Here is a 13,968-nt window from a genome sequence, read left to right as displayed (position 1 = left end):
CTTCCAAGGCGCGCCGCCCCCGCCCTTTATATACGCCCGCCCCCGAGCCCCAACACCACACCACCACCACCGCCAGCCCCACCGCCGCAGCCCCGCCGCCCCGCAGCCGCCGCCGCTTGCCGCAGCCGCCGCCACTTGCCGCCCCTCGCGTCGCCGCCGCCGCTTGTCGCCGCCGCCCCGCAAGCCGCCGCCCCACCGCCCTCGTCTCGCCAGAGCCCCTAGCCGGAGGTACCGCACCGGAATCCGAGCCGCCGTTTTTTTCTAAAACCGTTCGGTTTTTTTAGAAACCCTAGATCCGGGTTTTTTCGGATTGCTGGTTTTTCTTTTTTTCGGTTTTCCTGTTTAGCGGACGTTTGTCCGAACGTTCGTTTTAACGAACGGTTCTTCGCCCATTAGTTACAGCTAACGAACGCTCGTTCGTTAGTCTGTTCATCAGTTTTCTTTTGTCGGATTTATTCCGTGATTTTTTTTCTGATCGCAATTTCTGATCCGATCTTAGTTTATGTTTATCTTTTCGCTCGTTAGTCGGAATCAGGCAATTCAAGCGCCTAGAGTTTTGTTCGAAACCCTCTTTCCATTTAACCAACTTAAATGAGTTTTTGCTACTGTAAAATTTGACCTAGGTTCAGATTAGTAAACGAAGCTTCTTTCTTTCGTCGTTTGAGTTTTGTTGCTTCGTTTGATTTGATTCTTTTTTGTGAACCGGAGTTCTTAAGTTGAACCTTCTGGTCAACCCCCCCCTTTTATTTGAGTTTTGCTTGTGCATATCTTGCTTGTTGCTTATGTATGCTATTCTTTGTTTGCGATAGAACACCCGGAGTGCGAAGCGTGCTACTACGAGTCCCTAGGTTTCGCAGACCGTTAGCGAGGCAAGTAACACTTTGATCATAACCCTTTTATCACGCAGTTTTTATGCATTAGTTCCAATCCTCAAACATTGCATGGTTAGGATGTCATTAATATGTGGGTTGGGAAGTAGTTGATGAGGTAGAACCTATTACCCTGTTACATTCAAACCCTGGGAGTTACTGCTACGCTGCTTATATTACTATGCTATGCTATGCTCGTAGACGTGGTTTGGGTTTGAGTGAAATCCATGACAGATGTGAGATTGTTAATTAATGGTTCAAACTTAAGGTGGCAACTTGAATTGACATATGGGTGGATTGAGGCACCTGGAGTACCCAGTGTTTTCTATTTTTTTGGAAATCCCGGAGTACCCGTGTGATCTTCCTATGGACCACCACCCAGGCTCAAAGGGAACTGAGATGATTCATGCTAGAAACTTCCGTGTGCAGCCACAAGCTATTATGGGCTCTAGCATAATTGAGTAAGTTACGTGAAGCTCTTGAAGAGGCAGATCAGCAGGTAGTGGGATGTAGGTTTGGTATGGTCTGTCCGAAGTAGAGAGTTAATGTTTCTGAAAGACTGTGTCTCGGTCATCCGTATCTCAAACACCTTGTAGTGCAAGAAATCCAACGGAGGCGATCGATTCTTGTGGGAAAAAGTGCACAAACCTCTACAGAGTATATAATCTAATCATGGTTAGCCGTGTCCCCGGTTATGCAGAATTCTTGAGTACCTAGTATTTGGGTCATCACATGTATCTCATCATTCTTGAATAATATTGTTGGGATGTTAATTACTTTAATTGGGATTGAGTTGGAGGAACCTGCTCAATGATGTTTCAACTACCATGATAGTTAAATTAAAATCTATTCCTTTGTTGTAGGGAAAAATTAGCTTTTCGCAAAATTGTAACCACAGAGCTTTCCACCAGCCAAATATGCATGTAGTGATAGCATTATTCTGTTCTTGCTCTACTATGTTACTTTGCCAGCATATTCCATGTGCTGACCCGTTTTCGGGCTGCAACGTATTATGTTGCAGACTTTTCAGACGAGGAGTAAGGTTCGTTAGGTCGTTGCCGTGCAGCTCATCTATGTCGTTGGAGTTAATGGACTCACTTTATCTTCCAAGCCTTCCGATGTTATCGTATTACATGGCCTTAAGCCATATTATTGTAATAAGTTCTCTTTTGAGACATTCGATGTAATAAGTGTGTGATTGCCACTCTGTTATAAATCCTTCGAGTACTGTGTGTGTCAGCATTACCGATCCAGAGATGACACTGAAGCACAGAGACTTGACCATCTGAGGTCGGGTCGCTACAAGATGGTAACAGAGCACACGCTGAGTGTAGGACACGACCACTAAGATAAACCCTAGGTCACACTTCTCTACTCATTTCTGACTCCTCTCCATTTTCTACTCTTTAGGATGGCGGAGATGATGAACAAGTTTGCACAACCGGATGAAGACACACCTTTTGGACGCCACTTGAAGGAAGTCACTAGGTACTTGAACATTGGAATACCAAGCTTCACCGGAACGTACAACGCCACTTTACCTGAAGAGGAGCGCTGGATGGCTCAAGTACAAGTTCCAGGAAGGACGTTCTCGCCAACTTCTAAACCCATAGAGTTTTCTTTTGAAGTACCCACCTGGAGTCTAGGAAAGAGCATGGCAGCCCACATTACCATGGGACTCATTGGAGAGGTCTACAATAGGGAGCTTAAGGACACTATCTACCAAATATGTGGGCGCCAAGACGAGCAATGGGAAGTAATCAGCACCAGGAAGGATAGATCCATTGCAGCTTTCATCCAGGAGTTAAACCAGCACATTCGACGCCGGGAGAACCAGATGTGCGCGGACATGATGGACTTGAAGAAGGCGAAGAATAGAATCATCGAGTTGGAGGAAGAACTCAAGTTTACACGCGATGGATATGAGGAGGAAATCAAGACACTACTGGAGAAGAATGACGACTTAGTCAAGAAGATCGGAGTATTCATGGGAGGACCGGCACCAGTGGAAGAAGACAAAGAAGAAGAACCCAAGGAGATACGCCCTGAGGACTACATCATCATCGACGACACCGATTCTGATCCAAGTGATGATGACTTTGAAGACGAAGCTGGAGCTGACATCATGGAGTCTTCCACCGATCAAAATTTCTAGATAACCACCAAATATTAGTAGTATTTCCCCATGTAATTAGTAGTAGATTAGCACCTTGCGATAGTCCTAGACCGTTTGTATGCCCTTGCTTGATTGATTGAGTGAAATGTTGTGTTTGTCTCATGTGCATATGGGTAGTGTTTTCTCATTAGACCCCTTTTCTATTCTGATCTCTTCCATCTAAACCCATCAGATGCCTCCGAGACGTGACACCGGTTTTGCTTTCCCACCGGAGCTCACCCAGTTGATCCAATAGCAGAATACTTTGATGCAATTGCTAGTTCAGAACCAGGGCAACAACAACAACAACAGCAACAGCAACAACAACAACAACAACAACAACAACAACAACTCGCCGCCAGTGGACAACATAGCCCGTTTTCTAAGGTTACAGCCGCCGGTGTTTTCCAGTAGCACCGAGCCTATAGTTGCTGATGATTGGCTACGCCGTATTGGAAGGGAGTTGACCACCGCAGGTTGCACGGATGCTGAGAGGGTGCGCTTTGCCGCACATCAATTGGATGGACCTGGAGCCTCATGGTGGGAGAATTACACAGCCACTTTCCCCATAGCCAACTTCACTTGGGACCAGTTTCAGCAAGCTTTCCGCACGGCCCATGTCTCTGTTGGGGATCGTAGCAGAAATTTAAAATTTTCTACGCATCACCAAGATCAATCTATGGAGTAATCTAGCAACGAGGGGAAGGAGAGTGCATCTACATACCCTTGTAGATTGCTAAGCGGAAGCGTTCAAGTGAACGGGGTTGATGGAGTCGTACTCGTCGTGATCCAAATCACCGATGATCCTAGTGCCGAACGGACGGCACCTCCGCATTCAACACACGTACAGCCCGGTGACGTCTCCTACGCCTTGATCCAGAAAGGGGAGAAGGAGAGGTTGGGGAAGACTCCATCCAGCAGCAGCACGACGATGTGGTGGTGGTGGAGGAGCGCGGGACTCCAACAGGGCTTCGCCAAGCACTACGAGAGACTAGGAGGGAGAGGGGTAGGGCTGCGCCAACAGGGGAGGAACTTCGTGTGTTGGGCTGCCCCTTTGCCTCCACTATATATAGGGGAGAGGGAGGGCTGCTCCCCCACCTAGGGTTTCCTCCCTAGGGGTGGCGGCAGCCCTAGATCCCATCTAGGGTGGAGGCCACAAGGGGGAGAGGGGAGGCGCACCTGACGTGGGCCTTAGGGCCCATCTGCCCTAGGGTTTGCCCCCCTCCCCTCTTGGAGGCGCCTTGGACCTTGGCGGGAGGCGCCCCAGCCCACCTAGGGGCTGGTCCCTTCCCACTATTGGCCCATGTAGGCCTCCGGGGCTGGTGGCCCCACCTGGTGGACCCCTGGACCCCTCCGGTGGTCCCGGTACACTACCGGTGATGCGCGGAACACTTCCAGTGGCCAAAACCATACTTCCTATATATTAATCTTTACCTCCGGACCAGTCCGGAACTCCTCGTGACGTTCGGGATCTTATCCGGGACTCCGAACAACATTCGGTAACCGCGTACATACTTTCCCTGTAACCCTAGCGTCATCGAACCTTAAGTGTGTAGACCCTACGGGTTCGGGAGTCATGCAGACATGACCGAGACAACTCTCCGGTCAATAACCAACAGCGGGATCTGGATACCCATGTTGTCTCCCACATGCTCCACGATGATCTCATCGTATGAACCACGATGTCAAGGATTTAATCAATCCCGTATACAATTCCCTTTGTCTAGCGGTTTAGTACTTGCCCAAGATTCGATCGTCGGTATCTCGATACCTTGTTCAATCTCGTTACCAGCAAGTCTCTTTACTCGTTCCATAACACATCATACCGTGATCAACTCCTTGGTCACATTGTGCACATTATGATGATGTCCTACCGAGTGGGCCCAGAGATACCTCTCCGTTTACACGGAGTGACAAATCCCAGTCTCAATTCGTGCCAACCCAACAGACACTTTCGGAGATACCTGTAGTGAACCTTTATAGCCACCCAGTTATGTTGTGACGTTTGGTACACCCAAAGCATTCCTACGGTATCCAGGAGTTGCACAATCTCATGGTCTAAGGAAATGATACTTGACATTAGAAAAGCTTCAGCATACGAACTACACGATCTTTGTGCTAGGCTTAGGATTGGGTCTTGTCCATCACATCATTCTCCTAATGATGTGATCCCGTTATCAACGACATCCAATGTCCATGGTCAGGAAACCATAACCATCTATTGATAAACGAGCTAGTCAACTAGAGGCTTACTAGGGACATGGTGTTGTCTATGTATCCACACATGTATCCGAGTTTCCTATCAATACAACTCTAGCATGGATAATAAACGATTATCATGAACAATGAAATATGATATAATAATAACTAATTTATTATTGCCTCTAGGGCATATTTCTAACAGTCTCAACTAGAGCTATGCAGATGAAGAAGCGGGAGTTCCGCAACCTATGTCAGGGGAACCGTACTGTGCCTCAGTACGTGGATGAGTTTAGCAAGTTATCTCGCTATGCCCCTGATGATGTGGCCACAGATGCCGCGAAGCATGAGAAATTATGGAAGGGCAGAATGATGAGATGAGCATGCAGTTGATGGTAGCAACCTTCAACAACTACCAGGAGTTGGTAGATAAGGCTCTTGTGATTGAAGGGAAGCAGCAGCAGATTGAGAGCCGCAAGAGGAAGTATGGATAGGGGAAGTATAACTCAGGAGCTCAGCAGAAGCCTCGCCTAACCCCGAATTCGGGAGGACTTTTTCATAACCATGGAGGTCACAACCACACTGGAGGAGGATCACATAACCACAATGGTTCTAAGAATGGGAATGGGAACGGAACCAACATAACCAGAACCGCCTCAATCCAGCCACACCCACCAAAAGAGACCTAAGTCACGTTACTTGCTTCAAGTGTGGGAAGACTGGACACTAAGCCACGGAGTGCCCTGAAGGAAAGAATGGAAACGGAAATGGGAGTGCGAGGAAGAAGCCTAATCCATTCAACAAAGGACAAGTGAACCACGTTAACGTGCAGGAGGTTGAAGAGCAGCCAGACGCAGTAATAGGTAAGTTTTTGGTTAAGTCATTTACCGCTCTTATTCTTTTCGATACTGGTGCATCGCATTCATACATATCAAGGGGATTTTTGGATAAGTTTAAACTACCAACCCAAACCCTTAGGACCCCTCCGTTAGTAAGCTCACCCGGAACTGAATACATGGCTAGCCGATGGTGCGACCAGGTACCCTGAACCATTGGCACACATGTTTTTCCGTCCGACCTAATTATCTTGGAGTCACAAGGATTGGATGTGATATTAGGTATGGACTGGATGTCAAAGTTTGGAGGGAGTATTGACTGTGCTAGTAAGTTGATTTATCTTACCACCCCGGAGGGAAAAAGGATTAAGTATGTGTCTAGGCATGTGCCTAGGAGGAGCCAAGTGAATGACCTTACGGGAGTTGTTCAGGAGGAAGTGCCTGTAGTGAAGGATTATCTGGATGTTTTTCCAGAGGAGTTACTAGGCATGCCACCGGATAGAGACATTGAGTTTTTGATAGAGCTGTTGCCAGGAACAGGACCAATATCCAAGAGACCCTATCGGATGCCCGCAAATGATCTGGAGGAAATTAAGAAACCGATCAAGGAGTTATTGGAAAAAGGATACATTTGAAGAAGTTCATCACCTTGGGGAGCCCTGTGCTTTTGGTTGAGAAGAAGGACAAATCCCTAAGGATGGTTGTCGATTATCGAGCCTTGAATGAGGTGACAATTAAGAACAAGTACCCACTGCCGATGATCAACGATCTGTTTGATCAGTTGCAAGGTGCTAAGGTGTTCTCAAAGATCGATCTACGATCAGGATACCATCAGTTGAAGATACGTGAGAAGGATATACCAAAGACAGTGTTCACGACGCGGTATGGATTATACGAGTACACGGTCATGTCATTTGGACTGACTAATGCCCCTGCTTATTTCATGAGCATGATGAACAAGGTGTTCATGGAGTATTTGGACAAGTTTGTTGTGGTGTTTATTGATGATATTATGGTATACTCGAAGAACGAGGAGGAGCAAAAGGAGCATTTGCGCTTAGTTCTCGAGAAACTCAGGGTAAACCAGTTGTATGCTAAGTTTAGCAAATGCGAGTTTTGGTTGAAAGAAGTCGGATTCCTTGGACATGTTATATCGGGAGAAGGTATAGCAGTAGACCCCAGCAAAATTCAGTCAGTCACTGAATGGTTGGCACCCACCTCCGTTAGCGAGATCCACAGTTTCCTTGGACTCGCAGGTTACTGTCGGAGATTCATTGAGAAATTTTCCAAGATTGCAAAGCCAATGACTGAACTGCTAAAGAAGGATACTAAGTTTAAATGGACAGAAGATTGTGAGGCAAGTTTCCAGTTGTTGAAGGAACAGTTGACTACAGCGCCAGTGCTAACACTGCCGGATATACATAAGGAATTCCAAGTGTATTGCGACGCCTCTCGCTTAGGACTTGGATGTGTACTTATGCAGGATGGAAGAGTTGTTTCGTATGCCTCACGACAACTAAAACCTCATGAGTTGAACTATGCCACGCATGATTTGGAGTTAGTAGCCTTAGTGCATGCATTAAAGACTTGGAGGCATTACCTTATTGGAAACCGATGTGATGTATACACGGACCATAAGAGTTTGAAATACATCTTCACCCAGAAGGAACTGAACCTTAGACAGAGGAGATGGTTGGAGCTTTTAAAGGATTATGATATGAAGCTACATTATCACCCAGGAAAGGCCAATGTTGTAGCAGACGCCTTGAGTAGGAAGAGTTATGCTAATATCCTTGAAAGTAAGGGATTGCCGAAGGAGTTAGCAGAGAATATCATGGAACTTCGATTGGAGATGGTTCCTAGAGGATTCGTTGCAACAATGGAGGTCCAGTCGACATTGCTGGACAAGATTCGGGAAGCTCAGAAGGATGAAAAGGAGATTGCCGAGATAAAGGAGAAGATGAGCAAAGGAAAGGCCAAAGGTTTTCGTGAAGATGAACACGATACCCTATGGTTTGAGGACCGAGTTTATGTGCCAAATAACCAGGAGATCAGGAGGTTAATACTTCAAGAGGCTCATGATTCACCATACTCGATACACCCCGGAAACACCAAGATGTATCTGGATTTGAAGGAACGTATCTGGTGGACAGGTATGAAAAAGGATATTGCCGAATATGTAGCTGTATGTGATGTATGTCAGCGAGTGAAGGCAGAACATCAAAAGCCAGCAGGATTATTACACCCTATGCCGATACCCGAATGGAAGTGGGATAAACTTGGCATGGATTTTATCACCGGATTGCCAGGACTAAAGTAGGATATGATTCCATATGGGTAGTACTTGATCGCTTGACCAAAGTGGCTCACTTCATCCCAGTCAAAACCACTTATACCAGTGCAAAGTTGGCCAAGATTTATATGTCCAGGATCGTATGTATGCATGGTGTTCCATGGACCATCGCATCAGATAGAGGAACACGGTTTACTTCAAAGTTCTGGCATCAGTTACATCAGACTTTGGGAACAAGGTTAGAGTTCAGTACAGGTTTTCACCCGCAGGCAGATGGACAGACTGAGAGAGTGAACCAAATTTTGGAGGACATGTTGAGAGCCTGTGCGCTAGATTATGGATCTAGTTGGGATGACAATTTGCCTTACGCAGAGTTCCCGTACAATAATAGCTACCAAGCCAGTTTGAAGATGGGACCGTTTGAATCCATGTATGGACGCATGTGTAGAACACCCTTGATGTGGGATGAGGTAGGAGACCGACAGTTGTTTGGACCAGACTTGATCAAAGAGTCTGAGGAAAAGGTTAAATTGATTCGCGATAGATTGAAGATTGCTTAGTCCATGCAGAAGAGTTATGCGGACTCAAAACGCAAAGAGGTAACCTATGAAATTGGAGACAGAGTATATCTGTGAATATCTCCCTTGCGAGGAGTGAAACGTTTTGGAGTTAAGGGGAAATTAGCTCCGAGATTTGTAGGACCGTATCGTGTTTTGGAACGGATGGGAGAAGTTGCCTACAAGTTGGAATTACCCGAGGGATTGTCAGGAGTTCATGATGTGTTTCACGTTTCACAGCTGAAGAAGTGTCATGCTGAGATGGTCGATATACCATTAAGAGATACAGTACCCTTGGAGGCAATTCATTTGGACAGTGATTTGACTTACGAGGAGAAGCCAGTAAAGATTCTTGAGTTTGCCAGCAGAGTCACCCGCAGTAAGGTTATCAAGTTCTGCAAAGTTCAGTGGAGCCACCATACCGAGGATGAAGCCACCTGGGAACAAGAGGATGATCTTCGCCAAGACCACCCACACCTATTTTCTAGCCAACCCGAATCTCGAGGGCGAGATTCATCTTAAGGAGGGTAGGTTTGTAAAATCCCAAATTTTCAATTTGGAATGTTATACATAGGTCATTCATGCATACCATATTGTATTGCATTTCTCATTCCGCAATCCTCAAAATCCTAAGCAACTCAAGGACCTTCGGAGAGAGTTGGGGGTTTCCCGGGTTTCATATTTGATTTTTATCAAATATTGAAACAAGGATTCCTGATTTTAATTATTTTTCTCCCCGAAAAATATTTCATGATAAAACAAATGAGAGGAGATAATATGACTTCTCCAAAATAATTGAAATATTGGAGGAAAATATTAAAATCATTTATTTGATTTTATTCGGATTTTATTTGCATTAGAAAAATTGCACGTTTTCAAAATTGCTTTTTAGGGCCAAGAAAAGGTTCATCTGGTTCTAAATATTTTATTTAGACGGTGAAAATTTGTTTTGGCAATTTTAGATTTTTATTTATTTTTCCAGGATTTTATTTTGGTCGATGAAATTATTTTTTTAAGTTCCTGCGCCCTACTGGGCCAAAGGCCCAGCCGAGCCAGGCCGCCGCCGCCGCCCCCTGCGCGCGCGCGCCGTCGCCGCCGCTCGGACCAGAGTCCGAGTCAGACTCCGCCTCCACCTGCCGCCGCGCCTTGCCCCCTCCTCCAAGTCGCGCCGCCCCCGCCCTTTATATACAGCCGCCCCTGAGCCCCAACACCACACCACCACCGCCGCCAGCCCCGCCGCCGCTTGCCGCCCCCGTCGCCGCTTGCCGTGCCTCGCGCCGCCGCCGCCGCTTGCCGCCGCCGCCCCGCAAGACACCGCCCCACCGCCCTCGTCTCGCCGGAGCCCCTCGCCGGAGGTACCGCACCGGAATCCGAGCCACCGGTTTTTTCTAAAACCGTTCGGTTTTTTTAGAAACCCTAGATCCGTTTTTTTCGGATCGCCGATTTTTCTTTTTTTTCGATTTTCCTGTTTAGCGGGCGTTCGTCCGAACGTTCGTTTTAACAAACGGTTCTTTACCTGTTAGTTACAGCTAACAAATGCTTGTTCGTTAGTCTGTTCGTCAGTTTTCTTTTGTCGGATTTATTCCGCGATTTTCTTTCTGAACCGATCTTAGTTTCTGTTTATCTTTTCGCTCGTTAGTCAGAATCAGGCGATTCAAGCGCCTAGAGTTTCGTCTCGAAACCCTCTTTCCGTTTAACCAACTTAAATGAGTTTTTGCTACTGTAAAATCTGATCTAGGTTCAGATTAGTAAACGAAGCTTCTTTCTTTCATCGTTTGAGTTTCGTTGCTCCGTTTGATTTGATTCTTTTTGCGAACCGGAGTTCTTAAGTTGAACCTTCTGGTCAACCCCCCCTTTTATTTGAGTTTTTCTTGTGCATCTCTTGCTTGTCTCTTATGTATTCTATTCTTTGTTTGCGACAGAACACCCGGAGTGCGAAGAATGTTACTACGAGTCCCTAGGTTTCACAGACCGTCAGCGAGGCAAGTAACACTTTGATCATATCCCTTTTATCACCCAGTTTTTATGCATTAGTTCCAATCCTCAAACATTGCATGGTTAGGATGTCATTAATATGTGGGTTGGGAAGTAGTTGATGAGGTAGAACCTTTTACCCTGTTACATTCAAACCCTGGGAGTTACTTCTATGTTGCTTATATTACTATGCTATTCTATGCTCGTAGACGTGGTTTGGGTTTGAGTGAAATCCATGACAGATGTGATATTGTTAATTAATGGTTCAAACTTAAGGTGGCAACTTGAATTAGCATCTGGGTGGATTGAGGCACCTGGAGTACCCAGTGTTGCCTGTTTTTTTGGAAATCCCGGAGTACCCGTGTGATCTTCCTATGGACCGCCACCCAGGCTCAAAGGGAACTGAGATGATTCATGCTAGAAACTGCCGTGTGCAGCCACAAGCTATTATGGGCTCTAGCATAGTTGATTAAGTTACGTGAAGCTCTTGAAGAGGCAGATCAGCAGGTAGTGGGATGTAGGTTTGGTATGGTCTGTCCGGAGTAGAGAGTTAATGTTTCTGAAAGACTGTGTCTCGGTCATCCGTTTCTCAAACACCTTGTAGTGCGAGAAATCCAACGGAGGCGATCGAGTCTTGTGGGGAAAAGTGCGCAAACCTCTACAGAGTGTACAATCTAATCATGGTTAGCTGTGTCCCCGGTTATGGACAATTCTTGAGTATCTAGTATTTGGGTTATCACATGTATCTCATCATTCTTAATAATATTGTTGGGATGTTAATCACTTTAATTGGGATTGAGTTGGAGGAACCTTCTTAATGATGTTTCAACTACCATGATAGTTAAATTAAAATCTATTCCTTTTTTGTAGGGAAAAATTGGCTTTTCGCAAAATTGTAACCATAGAGCTTTCCACCAGCCAAATATGCATGTAGTGATAGCATTATTCTGTTCTTGCTCTACTGTGTTACTTTGCCAACATATTCCATGTGCTGACCCGTTTTCGGGCTGCAATGTATTATGTTGCAGACTTTTCAGACGAGGAGTAAGGTTCGTTAGGTCGTTGTCGTGCAGCTCAGCTATGCCATTGGAGTTAATGAACTCACTTTATCTTCTAAGCCTTCCGTTGTTATCATATTAGATGGCCTTAAGCCATATTATTGTAATAAGTTCTCTTTTGAGACATTCCATGTAATAAGTGTGTGATTGCCACTTTGTTATAAATCCTTCGAGTATTGTGTGTGTCAGCATTACCGATCCAGGGATGACACTTAAGCAGAGAGACTTGACCATCTGAGGTTGGGTCGCTACACAAGATCGGCGCCCAGGAGGATTCGATAGGTACCGGCGCAGGCGGTTCGGAGTCCGTGGCCGGGGAAGAATCCGGTAGTCTGGCATCACGGCTCCCGTGAAGGGTAAGGTCGATACTCGGCTTAATTGCCGATGAGAGTGCGGCCTCCGTGGTGGGGTCTATCCACCCGTCCATGGATGGTGCAACTGGCTCTGAATTAAGGGTCGTAGTGGTTGCGGGTGCGATCTCCTGAACATTGTCCGATGGCAGAGCTAAATCATGCTCATCGTGACCGTGTGGCGCATTGGGAAGGGGCTCGAATCCGTCGAAGATCAAGTCTTCACGGATATCCGCCATGTAGTTTAAGCTTCCAAACCTGACCTGGTGGCCAGGGGCGTAACTCTCGATCTACTCCAGATGGCCAAGCGAGTTGGCCCGCAGTGCGAAGCCGCCGAATACAAAGATCTGTCCATGGAGAAAAGTCTCACCCTGGACTGCATCGCTATCGATGATCGAAGGAGCCATCAAGCCTAGCGGCGACAACACAGAGGAACTCTCAATGAAAGCATCAATGTCGGTGTCAAAACCGGCGGATCTCGGGTAGGGGGTCCCGAACTGTGCGTCTAAGGCGGATGGTAACAGGAGGCAGGGGGCACTGTGTTTTACCCAGGTTCGGGCCCTCTTGATGGAGGTAAAACCCTACGTCCTGCTTGATTATACTTGATAATATGGGTATTACAAGAGTTGATCTACCACGAGATCGGAGAGGCTAAACCCTAGAAGCTAGCCTATGGTATGATTGTATGTTGTCCTACGGACTAAAACCCTCCGGTTTATATAGATACCGGAGGGGGCTAGGGTTACACAAGGTCGGTTACAAAGGAGGAGATATACATATCCGTATTGCCTAGCTTGCCTTCCACGCCAAGTAGAGTCCCATCCAGACACGGGACGAAGTCTTCAATCTTGTATCTTCATAGTCCAACAGTTCGGCCAAAGGATATAGTCCGACTGTCTGGAGACCCCCTAATCCAGGACTCCCTCAGTAATGTTACTGTCTACAAAGCTCGAATTGTTGTGAAAGGTTTTCGACAAGTTCAAGGAGATGACTACGATGAGACCTTCTCACCCGTAGCGATGCTTAAGTCCGTCCGAATCATGTTAGCTATTGCCGCATTTTATGATTATGAAATTTGGCAAATGGATGTAAAGACTGCATTCCTGAATGCATTTCTGGAAGAAGAGTTGTATATGATGCAACCTGAAGGTTTTATTGATCCAAAGGGTGCTAACAAAGTATGCAAGTTCCAATGATCCATTTATGGACTGGTGCAAGCCTCTCGGAGTTGGAATAAACGTTTTGATAGTGTGATCAAAGCATATGGTTTTATACAGACTTTTGGAGAAGCCTGTATTTACAAGAAAGTGAGTGGGATCTCTGTAGCATTTCTAATATTATATGTGGATGACATATTGTAGAATTTCTGGATTGCATAAAAGGATATTCGAATACGAGTGTTTCAATGAAAGACCTCGGTGAAGCTGCTTACATATTGGGCATCAAGATCTATAGAGATAGATCAAGACGCTTAATTGGACTTTCACAAAGCACATACCTTGACAAAGTTCTGAAGAAGTTCAAAATGGATGAGGCAAAGAAAGGGTTCGTACTTGTGTTACAAGGTGCGAAGTTGAGTAAGACTCAATGCCCGACCACTGCAAAAGATAGAGATAAAATGAAAGATGTTCCCTATGCTTCAGCCATAGGCTCTATCATGTATGCAATGTTGTGTTC

The sequence above is a fragment of the Triticum aestivum genome, chromosome 7A, assembly GCF_018294505.1.
Source record: "Triticum aestivum cultivar Chinese Spring chromosome 7A, IWGSC CS RefSeq v2.1, whole genome shotgun sequence".
Classification (NCBI taxonomy): Eukaryota; Viridiplantae; Streptophyta; class Magnoliopsida; order Poales; family Poaceae; genus Triticum; species Triticum aestivum.
Note: the sequence above shows the minus strand (reverse complement) of the source record.